This window comes from Drosophila suzukii (genome assembly GCF_043229965.1).
Source record: "Drosophila suzukii chromosome 2 unlocalized genomic scaffold, CBGP_Dsuzu_IsoJpt1.0 scf_2c, whole genome shotgun sequence".
In the NCBI taxonomy this organism is placed as follows: Eukaryota; Metazoa; Arthropoda; class Insecta; order Diptera; family Drosophilidae; genus Drosophila; species Drosophila suzukii.
In genome coordinates, this window is record NW_027255896.1 from 24,699,924 (window position 1) to 24,714,226 (window position 14,303).

The 14,303-nt window shown below is 39.6% G+C and overlaps 1 protein-coding gene and 1 pseudogene across 1 annotated transcript in view; both read right to left on the bottom strand.

Annotated features, from left to right (window-relative positions):
- The window catches only part of LOC108007735 (scavenger receptor class B member 1), a gene marked incomplete at its 3' end in the record, with an annotated part of 434,380 nt that overhangs the window by 143,616 nt on the left and 276,461 nt on the right, over positions 1-14,303 (bottom strand).
- On the bottom strand, positions 2,039-3,339 carry LOC108007736 (V-type proton ATPase subunit d 1-like; annotated as a pseudogene).

Genomic DNA, 14,303 nt, shown 5'->3' on the forward strand with positions numbered 1-14,303 from the left:
GGAAAATGGACTCTGTTCGAGCATTTCTAACTCATCGCAATTGTTTATCTCGCCCTCGCATGCCTTCTCTTCTAGCAGCTATTCGGGTAGCAATCCGAATTCTTTACAAAAATGAATAACTAATTAATTAACTTCGGCATATAGTCTAGCATCAGGAGCTATTACAGCTGATACTAACGTCAGCTTTTCTTGTTCAAGTTGATAAGCCTGTTAACTTTGTGCTGCTGGCCTCGCTAACTACCGGAAGTGTGAACAATTGCCTACTAAGGAATTTTGTGAGGTAGTCCCGGTTAAGTTAATCCGTGTTGGTGGCTGATGAGATCGTCTGTTTGCGTGTACCATTCTGAGGTACATTACACCTCTGGCAGCCATAGCAAAATACTCGTCTATCATCAACGCATTCCTGGTAAGGGTGCCCGTCGACTCGACAGTTGCAGCAAACCAGGTTAAGGGCATCTATTCCGTCGTCTAGTTCTTTCGGTTCATGCTCTGAAAAATTTTCCATTACACTAACAAATTAAGCTCCTGATAAGGATTTACCGTCTGCATAAATACTTTCCTAGTCCTAACAAGATGGCGCAATTGTAAAACACTTAACACACGCTCATAAAGCAACTCGTGCTAGATTTCTAGTAATAAATTAGCACACAAGGATTCTAGTAGTGAGGACTGTGACAATGGGATAGTATACTCATCTGCTAACATCAGTATCGCTTCATAGAATTCATTAAATGATTCTTTTTGTTTTTGCTTTCTCCTATCTATAGCATTCCCGAATATTGACATCGGTTGTTTCATCTTTAAGCCGAACTAATAAGGCCCCTTTAAACACAGGTACTCTTGTGATAGCGTCAGTACCAGTCGCTGGCACTGCCTCTATATAAATTACTTATGTAGCGCGTCAGCAACTCAAAGCTTCAACCTAATGTCTGATAAGTCACAGCGTCTATTCTATATATAAACTGATTTACCAACATGGGTTCACGTCCAGAAAATCTTAATTTTCAATTCACCAAAATCTAATCTAAAGCTAATACGTTCTGGCCTATTGTCCATTGACATTGGTGCTATAGCTTGCTTAATTAAGGGTGGTTGAGGTTCCTGACTTCCGTTACTTATCTAGGATGGGAGGGAGACAAGCATCTCTCAAAACCCTGCCGTTGTGGCAGAACAGAAGCTCTGCCTGTTTAAGTCAGGTCTTGGAAAGAACCTCAGCCTGTCCTAGCGATGCGGCTGCCATATCATCCGCCACTATTTGTTGGACCTGATGCAAAGATGGGGATGGACTTTGACTTTCTTGACCTGCGTTGACATCCATCTCTTCGGATGATTCCACTGCCCACAGTTCGCACTAGCACCTGTGTCCAGTAACGATCATTTTTCTTCTCCATCTACTTTAGTTTTGGCAAAGAAACCAAAAAAATATGCTTCCATTTGTCACCTGCAATCGATTTTTGGTATAGGTTGGAGCCATTTTGGTTTTCAAGATATCGAATTTAATGTAATAAGCCCTCTGATATTTTCAGCAGCCATCTCGCTCGCTCTCATTAAAACCGTATGGCGTTTGTATTTTTTTTTTTTTTTTTTTTTAAGGGAATGTTTGAAAACATGTTTTAATAATTGATTTATCATTCACATATGTAGTTTTTGTATAAGTATGCATTTTCTATATAGTAGTTAACATATGGTGCTGATGATTTCCTTTCTCTACATTCAATTTGAACTGTTTTCGTTCCGTTCGATAATTATACATATGTACACAAACACGAAGCCCTGAAGGGACACTAGGGGTCTCCCGAATACATATTATATAGTTATCTAGGTGGCCAATGCTGACAACAATCGGGGGAGGAGCGGCGGAATCGGAGAAATCTTTAGGTCTGGGTCTGAACACTTGACAAAAATTAGCCTGGGCCGGCAATAATACTCGCAACAAAACTACATACAAATATACAGACACAGTATCATAATAATAGTATAATATACATTAAACAATTGAATAACAAGGGTACGGGACAAACAAAAAAAAACGCATATCGAAAGGCAGGAAAAAAAAACGTATAATATTATTTGTATGCCAAATGGTTAGCGATCATCTAGCGCGCTTAGAAGATGGGTATGTAGTTGTCGATCTTTGCGCGGTGCTTCTGGGCGACGCACTCGGCGATCCAGACGATGTTGCGGCACTCCTGCTCCTTGAGCTTGAGGTACGCGTAGAAGACTCCGAAGTGGAACTGCTGCAAGAAGGCGTACAGCTTCACCTCGTGCTCGAAGAACTTGTCCTCCAGCGTCTTGTCGCCGGGATTGTTGCCGGATCCGTCGAACAGGGCGGCGTACTCTGCGTAATACTCGGCCACGGTCTTCACCTGCTCGTAGTCGTCAGCCCGAGCCAAAGCGGCCAGGCCGTCGGGGTACATATTGCCGCAGTTGGGATACAGCTTGGCACGGTCGTCCTTGGACAGCTCGGTGCCGAAAGAGTTGATGGTGATGATGATCGCACGACGATCGGCCTCAAAAGCCAGAATCTCACACATGACGTCGGCGGTGGCGCCGCCCATGTTCTTGCAGAAGTTGTAGAACGCCTCCAGATATGCCTTGTAGAGGGTGTTACGGATGATCTCAATGTTCATCTCGTCCAAATCCTGCTCGGAGATGCAGTCGACGAAGAAGGGCGCCAGGGGCGTGTCCACCAGAACGGCGTTGTACAGCTCGGCGGGCGTGGACGCCACATGGATGGTTTCCATCTGCTCGAAGCTGCCCAGTGGGTGGCACTTGGGGATCAGCTCGGAGATGGGTCGCTGGTGCAGCGTGCCGGTGATCAGCAGGATGATGTTGTCGATCATGTAGCCGTAGGTGATGAAGTCCAGGAAGTTGGACAACGGCTCCACAGCGTGGTTCCGCATGTGCTGGAACTCGATGACCAGCTTTTCGCGCAACTTGTCGTCGATGACGGATACCGACAAGGGCGAGGGCTCGTTGGCCAGGAAGCTGCCATAGTCGGTTCCCTGCAGATGCAGCTTGAGATCCTCCAAGGTCTCGCACTGCACCAGGTTCAGGTAGTCGGCCTGCTTCAGGATGCCGCACTTGAAGCCCCGGCACAGACCCTCCAGATATCCATTATCGATATCCATTATCGATGTTGAACATAAAGCCCGAGCTGTTCATCTTGATGACACACACACACGCAGAGGAGCTGGCTGGAAGTTGAAAAGGTGACGAGTTCCAGTGGATTTCTGGATTGGTGGATTCCTTTCTATTGGGCTGCTCTCGCTCGACCGAAAGTTGCGCGAATTGTGTGGCGAAGGGCGTGCAGTTCGAAACGGAGCGACGGTCTCTATCGATCGACAAGTCAGAGTTATTGCTAATCTGTTAATTCCGCGTTTTTTGAAAATTTGACTTTCATATTTGGTAGAGACTTGGATGCCCATTCGAACAACTCCGAGGGCGTTTGTATTGGGAATATGCTGTTTAAGAGAAAAAGTTGGAAAAAAGAATCCCAAAAACGACGACTGTTAAAGGCACTTTATCCTTTCACTGCTTAATACCAAAAACCCAAAAATTAGCGATAGCTAATTACAAGAAAAATCGACTTGTGGTAAAATAATTACATAATAAATGTGGTAGATATATTCAGAAAAAACCTATAAAATCAAATAAAATAAACTTAAATTAAAAATATAGAATTGGTAAAATAAATACTTATTTGATCCTAATTAAATATATTTCCTTTTTTATTTAGAAATTATCAACAGATTGTGAAATAACCCAGAAATACGAACGCCATAAGGTTTTAATGAGAGCGAGCGAGATGGCTGCTGAAAATATCGGAGGGTTTATTACTATAAAAAAAAACGATTGTAGGTGACAAATGGGAGAATATATTGTAAAATTAAAAAAAAATATTTTTTTGTGGGGCAATGGTAAAAAAAATTTTTAAATTTAAATTGGTTTTATTCTTAAGAAATTAAAAATTTTGTGTGTTTAAAAAAATTTATTTAAAAAGTGATGTTTTAGAGGACTTTATGCAAAGGACATGAAATCAATCGGATAACTACAGATGGAGATATAGACTTGCAAGAAAAAGGAAAACTAGATTTTTTACAAGCTTTAAAAATTTCTAACTAAAAAAATTATTTTTTTTCGGCCTAATCCTGATACACGAAAAGTATACGTAAAAAAAATTTCAGGCAAATCAAAAATGTGAAATTTTTTTTTGCCAAATCCGTTCGGTTCGTAAAAGAACGAGCATCATGTAACTTCAGTATCTTACCTGTGGTTCGTGTCTCGTTACGTGTATCTACCGTGCCGGTGAAGATACGCTGCAAGTTCGTACTCCATCTCTCGTTGTTGTAGGCTCTTATGAGGGGAGATTTGTTTGGGCTTAGCTGCTACTACCGGAAACGGTTGTAGCAGAACCGACAGGTGACATCGTGAAATTTGATCGGGCAGGGGTCTTCCTTTGATAGATGCTTCGTGTAAAAGTCTGCTCCTTTGCCACACTTATAATACACATGCTCGTGCAGTGGGTGCCTACATCATTGTCCATCTTCATATCGCCCCTGCCGGTGGCAATATATGTCGGCTTATGCCATACAACTTTTGCAATCGACCGACGCTGAACAGGAAACCTTCAACTGTCATGCCGCGACCGATTCCATCGAACTGTCCAACCTTACTTATGTTAGCCTCGGTCTTTGAAACGATGAGTTCCGATCTATCTCCGGGTGAAGCTAATGGCTCGTCTCCATCTTGTTTGTTTGGGACTGTCTTTGCGACGGTGTGACCATCCGCCTGAGTATTTTTAGCCCATACCGGCACTAGGGGTGGCGTCTTTGGATACCTCAACAACTGTCGGTGGGATTTGGAACGGTTCGAGGCGATGAGCGCAGTCCCTTCTGATCTGGCCTCCTAGATGATGAAGACTGTAGTGTAGTATGTTCACATATCGAATGCACACTGTACTTAGTGTTATGCATTAATATTATTACAAACGCATTGTAGCACATGGCCACAATATGATTACACCAATCCGAGTCCCAAACAGTTAATCAAGTGCCCGGTAATATGATCGCCGTTGAGTTCACAGGAACTTGGCAGTGCTGAGTATGCATATTTGACATGCGCGACCGCTCTGTCACCATGTGAACATAAGACTCACCCTATTCATAAGCATTGAACGCTGCTCTGTCGGCGTCTCTGGCAGCGCAGTTACACTCCCACTAGCTGAACGAAAAATTGTAATCGAGTTAAGAATTATTCAATAAAGAGAACTCAAACACAAAGGTTGGCCTGGATGAACTATTTGGAGAACATTTACATGGCGACCGTGAGTTCGTGGATCAAAATGCATCCACGGACATAGCTCGCAACCACAACCGCTTTTCATCAATCGTTTTGGACGATGCTCAACAAGACTGCACTCTGGATTCAAACTGAAAGAACTGCAACTAGAATTGTGATGGAATATAAAGAACTGCAACTGGAATTTTGGCATATAAATCTGAGTGAGTAGAGACGGAGTTATGGCAAACCGCGGGGGCGTAAAAAGCAAACTAAATAAAAGAATAGCGCACTTAAAGTGGCTATTATTTAAGAACCAAACACCACCCCCCTGGGCAACAGCCCAAAAATTACAAGAAGAAATGGATTTTCTTAATTCAAGTCTTGTAAATAAAAAGCCAATAACTCCAGCTCACTCAGTGATTAAGACATTAATAAAGATACAAAAATAACACCTCCACTTCCAAAGCAGAATCCCAATAGAAGTGAAGTGTGCTCGAAAGATGGCCCGGGACCACTGGAAAGTCCCTATTGCGAAGGTATGTGCGCAAAACCATGTGCGATGACCGGCTCCGCCTGAGCACATAGGCCCAGGACATCTGCAGCTGGCACAACAAGTGTGAGAGACAGGCCTCCCCTTACGCTAGCGAAGGAGCATCAGCGAGCCAACCGGCGACGACCAGCTGATGCAGCCAAGGACATCTCTACAAAATACATTCATAAACAAAAAACAAATATATGGTGAGGGTGAGAATAGTTCATCTTCATATGCAGTATTTGTACAAAAACGCAGTCATGAGCCAAAAGCTTATCTAGTATATATCCATTGGTATCTATCGATGCTTATCAGCTGATCCAATGCACATGTAAAGCCGACCTTAAATTTTACAACCGCGTTTCCGTTCTTACCCCGTCGTCATTCTCTCAATACAGGTGCCAAAAATAAGTTCATATCAAAGTATTCCCGTAACGACCAATATAAAAAAAACACGTGTGAAATTGGATATAAATTCTTTAAAGTTTCTTTACACACACACACACAACTGTTGTGGTAGTGAAAGGTGTGTGACAAGAATTAACCTCAATCTGTTTCTGTAGGGTCTCTCCAGCAACGAGCCCCCCAAGGTTGGGCAGTAATCAATTCTTATGGAAAACCTCATTGCCTGGATGACCAACCGCCCTCCAAAAACCGTTCTTGGTGGCCAATAAGAAGAAATAGGTAGGATGATGTAAAAAGAGAAGAACCGAAATTAAAATTCGAGAAACTAATTTTCTATGTATGAATCTAAGTGAAATATAATAGTATAAGCAAATTTGAAGACAATTTTTATATAAATTATAGAGCAACAATGGGGTAATCGATTTGAAAACATTGGACTCCACTGCTAATGTCATTAGCAAAATTAAATCAACATAAATAGACCTACACTTAAAGAATATATTGTTATTGATAATTGTTATTATTTTCTGTGCGCATATTTTTTATAAAGCGAATATTTTACACAATAAGTGTATAACAAAAAGGGCCTTAAACTAAGCTAACGATCTAGATAAGATTCAATTTAACTAGCACCAAAAATATTCAAAAACAAATATATATATATGTACAAAAAATAAGAAAAATTAACTAATCAAAACAAATGAAAACAAATAGACATAAATTGATTATGTAATTGAGAAGTTTTAAAAAATTTAAATTCATTTATAAATGTGACGAAAATTAACACGCAAGAGTATATAAGAATAACGTCAGATAAGGATCCAGATTTTGAGAATAGAGTATTTAGGATAATCAGGAATTTCCGATTTTGAATATGAATATATGGATAGGTGCAACTTAAATTATTCACCCATTATCCATTGCAACAGCACTCAGAAGGCAATAGTACTGTCTACTATGAGAAACTACAAAGTATTCTCGGAAAAAAGCAAAGTTCCAATGTTAGGACAAATAATTATATTAAAAATTACAAGACAATAAAAAAAAACATTAGAATAAATACTTATTATGGAATTGGAGCTTCTGGCTCTCCATATCCGTGAAATAAAAGAAACTTTCGATAAGTCTTACAAATGTGTAAGCCAGAATAGGGCAACTCAGGATGAAACAATTAACAAACATGCTAAGATTCGGGTCGATTCCTTTAATGAGGCAAGAATATTAGTTCATGAAAATAGGGAAATAATAAGTAAAACGAACTGTTCAAAAATTTCAAAATTATTGATCAAGTTTCGTTCAAATTTAATAACTATAAAAAAAAGTATAATTTAGATATACCGATACCGACAATTCCGAAACAAGCGAAGGAATTGATATAAAAGAAAAATACCTACACGATCTGACAATTCCTGCGGTAATAACATTACCGGAACAAGAAGAAATGGCTATCACAGCAACAGAATTCTTAAAATAAGCCTCATCACTCATTCCAGACTTTGATGGTAAGGACGAAAATTTAAAAAGTTTCTTAGATTCCTTAAATCTGGAAAACTCCTTGAAGGAATCACATGAAGCTCTAGTAGTTAGCCTCATCAAGACTAAGCTAAAAGGCCATGCAAGAAACTTAATAGACAACGAGAATTCAATTTCAGAAATAATAGACAATCTAAAAAATAAAGTTAAAGAAGTATCAGTAGATGTCATTTCGGCAAAACTATTAAATCTCCAACAGAGACAGAAAACAGCTAATCAATACGTTCAAGAAGTAGAGAAATTGGCAAAGGCACTAGAAGAAGCCAACATAAATGACGAACTGTCCTCAGATTTGGCTACCCAGTACAGCAAAACACTTGGCGTCAAGGAAATGACTAAGAACTGTTCAATCGGTAAGACTTAACTTATCATGGAGGCTGGCACACTCAACACATTGGATGATGCCATGTCCAAATTCGTAAATAGTTGTACAGATGCAACAGGCCAATCAAACACTGTCCTGTTCTACAATAGAAGCAACCGTGGAAATTACCACGGAAAAGGTTACTTCCGCTCCTATAATAACAATAATAGTAACCGTGGTTACTATAACAATAATAGAGGACAAGGCCAATATAGAGGAAATAATAGAGAAAGTTCTAGAAAAAATAACCACCAAAATAGAAGTTATAACTATAACAATAATAAAAAAAAAATAACAAGAACAATGTTAGTGTAGCCCAAAACGCTTCGGGAAACTCCGAACTCAGTAGTAGAAAATATTAAAATTCATACCATCAATCTCAGCCAAAGCACATTCGTCACTTTTATACATCTAGCAACGGGAAAGGAATTATTCTTTTTAATAGGCACAGGTGCGGAAATATCCATATTGAAGGAAAATTCCGATGTTTTTAAATATATCCACAATAATTATACAATCAATATACACGGAATAAGTCATGAAGTTATCACATCAAAACGGTTAACTTCTATTGAAATACAAACTTCTAAATATATAATCCCACACTATTTACATATAGTAAATTTACAATTCGCTATTCCTTGTGATGGAATACTAGGAATCGATTTTTTTTAAAAATACAACATTTAATTAGATTTCAAGCCATCTGAAGACTGGCTCATAATTAGACTAAATAACCTAAAATATCCGATTTATGTTCCAATAGTTTTAGAATCAAGATGTCCGAAAAATTTAAATAAATTCTGCAGAAGACAGTGTATTGATTCCGAATCAGGAAATTCAGCATGGTATTCATACAGCAAGTACCATAGCAAGAGTTCAAAAGCAATAGTTCAAAAGCAATAGTTCAAAAGATTACTAAATACAACAAATACAGATAAGATAGTCAACATTTCTCTCTAGGATGTTGATGCACTATGGTCAGTACAAACAAGTGGCCCTACGACAACAAGTAATGCTTGTTACGCGCAGAGCCCTTCACCGATTTGGGCGAGTAAACAAAATCGCGGACAAAGAAAAAGACAATATAACAATAGACAAATAAAAAGATAGCGCAAAATACGAATAGACAAGATAAATAAAATAAAACTAATTAGTTACTAGGTAGGATAGTATTATTGATTTAAGGATAGGAAGTGAGTTGGTAGTAGATATTAGATGAAATAGTCTAATATTATCATTGCAAAGTACTCTAAAAGTTTCATGCATTGCATAATTAGAGATACAGTAATTTAATAATAAAAGAACATAGTTTCTAGTGAATCTATTTGGCATATTAAAATGCAGGCGAACCAGTAATTCGGGACTCTCCACAGCACCATGAATAAGATTTCGAATAAACGTAATACCAAGCCTAGTTCTACGGTTAGCTAATAATGGTAAGTTAATTAGAAGTAGTCTACTAGAGTAGGATGGTAGTATTCCATTCATATTCAAACCATGTTTGAAATGCATTGATATCAGATTGTAAAGCTAAACTTTTTGCAGGGTCATTATATTGAAGGTACAACCTAACTTAACTGACTTTGTTAAGACTAATGGAAGGTCCTTTATAAATAATGTAAGCAGGAGCGGACCAAGATGACTTCCTTGTTGTACACCGGAAGTAGCTCGGATTAGGAATGGAAAAGGATTTTTAAAAAAGACCCTTTGAGTCCTGTCGTTCAAATATCTTAAGATCCACCTGAGAAGATCACCTGGAAACCCTAAAAGGTCCAATTTCCGGACTAGAACCGGGTGATTTACAGAATCAAACGCCTTACTCAAATCAGTGTAAACCACATCAGTCTGACGATTTTTTCTTTTTTTCTAAAACCACTTGTAACAAATGGTTTGAACTCCAAAAGTTTGGTTGTCGTTGACCTACGTTTTATAAATCCGTGTTGACAAGAGGAAATAAGGGACCTAAAACTGTGTTGTAAATGGGGCGTAATAATGTTCTTAAAGAGCTTCGGTATAGCTGTTAGCCTCGAAATACCTCTGTAATCACATGCGTTCAATTTACTCCCCTTTTTGTGAAGCCGGATAGCAAATGACTCCTTTCATCTGTGTGGGAAATCTGACGTTTCTAAAGACAAAGTAAAAAGTTTGTACAATGGTCTACACGAAGTCTCAGCGCAATACCTAAGCACACATCCAGGGACTCCGTCAGGTCCCGGAGAGTAGACTGGTTTGACCCTTTGCAAATCTAAAAGTAGTGAGCTTTTACTTATAACTGGACAAAAAATATAGTTCGATTTTTGAATGTCATATGGATAAGACTCATCTGGAGGACTTGATGAATAGGTGGCTTGAAAAAACTGTGCAAAAAGATCGGCTATGGCTTGATCAGTGTTTGCGGTCAAATTTTCAAATTTAAGTTATAATGAATTACTTGAAGATTTAAAAAATTATAAAATTTTTTTGGATCCAGTGTAAAACGGGTCTTGCAACAAGCTAATTAGTTTTTATAACACGGTAAAGTCTGACCGAGAACTTAAGTATCGGGAAAAGGCAGCTTGTGAACCGGAAGCTCAAAACTTTTTGTAGAGTCTAGACTTTAAATTTTTATGCCTTGTTATACCAGGGAGGTTGAATTGAAATTTTAGGATAATACATAGGAGCGCATGTATAAAAAACTGCGTTTAATATACTATAAAATATATTATCCGCTTCAGTTATATGAGTATATAAGTACAGATTAGACCAATCCGAGCAAGCTATAAGGCTTCTTATGAGTGCAAAGGTTGCTCTACGAAAGCAGGGGATGAGTTTGGCTGACTTTTCAGATAGTTTATGCACTTTTGTAATAGTCAGCTCTAGCGTTGGGTGATATGGGTCTTCTGGTAAAGGAATTGCAGGGGTTCTAGCTATGCAAACACAATCTGGACTGGAAACAAAGCATCCAGTAATCGTCCTAATAAATTTAAACATGATTAACTTGAGACAATGAAATATCAAGAAAATCATGCTGAGTTGAAGGTAACTGTATATTTGATGTTTCGACGGTAGACCGGCGACATGGTCTACTGGTATATTAAAGTCACCTAAAACTATTAACTGATCCCTATCTGATAGCTTACTTGAAATAAACTGGGAATTCAGATGACGGCGGAATAAATGAACATTTTATGTATATAGAAATACCCGGAAGGGATAGTTTTATACACAGAAATTCAATGTCATTTATTTTGTCGGACGTTATTACTTCAGACGTTTATTCTGAGTCAACTGCAATTAAAATTCCACCTCCACGTCGGGACGGACGTATGTTGTGAACTTACTTGGAAAAACTTCGGAACTTAGAATTTCCGGTTTAAACCAGGTTTCTGTAAACACAATAACAATGGAAGACAAGGAAAAGCTATCAGTATACAATTTGGTCAACTTACTTTGTAAACCTCTTGTATTCTGGTAGGAAAGCTGAAGAAAAGAATCTAGTTTTTTGAGATAATTGAGGATGTAGATGTGGGTGGCTCTTTAAAGGGATTTTCAACTTCCTTTGAACGAGTTTTCTTTTTGATTTTTTCTTGTTTCTGCTGCGGTACACAGGTGACTGTTTTAGGTACCACGCATATGACAGGTTTTGGTACTACGGCATTTATGGCTGCACTACCAACTTCCGTCGATACTCCGGACGTTAAGTCAACATGCGGCGTTGGAATTATTATTGTATTATTTATATCAGACTTTTTGGGCGTCTCATGCGGCAAAATCTCGCGTCCTTTACATTCGGAAACCAAATCTTTTTTAGCTTTTGACCTCAGTACCATTTTTTTTTGAAAGCTGAGATCGACTGCTGTGCTGCAGACCCCGGCTCGCCGGCTACCGTGGGTTGTCTATCGACCGCGATCTTTTTACGCTTAGGAGAATCGGGCTAAGATAGCAGACGGCTAGTGAGCTGCGACTCAAGCGCCACAAGCAGATCCGTATTTCTACGGCTGTTCCGGATTAGTTCCGTAACAGTGCTTTTTGCAAGCCGCCTTATAGAGAGTGCCTGGGTTTTATAAGCAATGCATTCATCACAATAGTAGCGCAAGCCACTTCTCATGTCGATTGCATCGCGTACCAGGCCCGAATAGCCAAGGCATTTTGCATGAAAATGTATTAAACCAACTTTCGAAAAACTTGCCGCCCCAATTTAATAAACAATTAACAACATTATGCACCCAAAATAGCGATGTATTCGGACTAGAATCCGAATCGATTTCTACGAATAGTTTTTATTAACAAAAACTGAGATTAAAGGATGAAGAACCTATATACATAAAAAACAAGGTCGAGTACCTCGACTATCAGATACCCGTTACTCAGCTAAAGGGACCAAAGGGAAATGAAGATACGCAAGCAGCAAAGCGAGAATAAAATGCGCAACCTACCGGGCGTTATGGGCGTTAGAGTGGGCGTGGCAAATTTATGGGTCGATCGATAAGTATTGATAAGAACAATACATTTCAGTTAAAATTTTTATTCTAGCATAAAAACTGTAGGAGCCACAGTTTTGGGCGGTTTGTGGGCGTTAAAGTGGGCGTGGCACTCTGTTGAAAGCTAAGAAGCTTAGGAATCTGTAAGCCAAATCTCAATAGCCTAGCTCCCACAGTTTCCGAGATCTCAGCGTTCATCCGGACAGACGGACAGACGGACATGGCTAGATCGACTCGGCTAGTGATCCTGATCAAGAATATATGTATATACTTTATGGGGTCGGAAATACTTCCTTCTGCCTGTTACATACTTTCCGACGAATCTAGTATACCCTTCTGCTCTACGAGTAACGGGTATAATAATAAAAACCCCACATTTGGGTGCTTGTCCGGGAGGTATCTGAGAAAGGTGCTAGCGATCATCGAAGCTATAACCAAGTTCAGAGTTTATCTCCTTGGCATCCCATTCAGGATTGTCACCGATTGCAATGCATTCACCAAGACGCTGGACAAGCAATGTCTGTGCAGTAGAATGACACGTTGGGTATTGTTGCTTCAAGAGTACGACTACAAAGCACGTTGACGCTCTCTCCAAATACCGAATAATGACCTTCGTTGACGACTCCGTAGCCCTTGGCTTTAAACAAGCTCAAGAAAAGGACGAACACTTGAAGGCTATCTGCAAAATTATCGAAGACTCTGACTCACTCTAGGACGACTATTTTCTTAAGTCCGGAATCATTTACAGGATAGTCAACAACGCAGAACTTCTTGGTATTCCCAGAGACATGGAAAGGCAGATCATATCCAGAGCACACGACCGAGGACATTTCGCCATCAACAAGACGAAGGAGATGATTTACAATGAATATTTCATTCAAAACATTGACGAAAAAATCAAGAAATTCATAGACTGCTGTATTCCGTGCTTTTTAAGCAACTGCAAGCGTGGCCAGCAGGAGGGCTGGCTGCATCCATTGCACAACGAAGACTTTCCATTGCACACCTACCACATCGACTTCTTAGGTCCACTAGAGTCTACAAGCATAAATTACAAACACATACTCGCCGTCATCGATTCTTTTACGAAGTTCTGCTGGCTTTATCGTACAAAGTCAACGACCGCAAGCGAAGTCATTTCAAAGCTACGAGGACAAAGTAATGTTTTTGGCAACCCAGCTTGTATCGTTTCGGATCGAGCTTCAGTTTTCTCACCCCAAGATTTTCTCCAGTATTGCGATATAAAAGTAGTCAAGTTTACGACAGGCCTACCACGGGTTAACGGACAAGTGAAGCGACTCAATGCCATAATAGTCCCAGTTTTGTCGAAACTTATTGTGGATGATCCTACAAAATGGTACATACACGTTGATCGAGTTCAACAAGCTATCAACTCTTCTTTCTCGAGAAGCCTCAACTCCACACCTTTTGAGCTTCTAATCGGTGTCAAAATGAGAAACATAGATGACCAACAGCCCCGTGAGGACTCTCGAATCGATCTAAGGCTGAAAACAAAATCACAAATTTTTAAGCTTCAATCGGAAAACAATCTGCGACGCAAAGCAGCAACCCTTTACAATGTTGGCGGCATGGTAGCCTTAAAGCGCACACAACTTGGCGGAGGTCTCAAATTAAAGCCGAATTCTTTGGGTCCTTACCAAATCACGAAAGTCAAGCACAACAACGGCTACGATGTCCAGAAAGTCGGCAACTCAGACGGTCC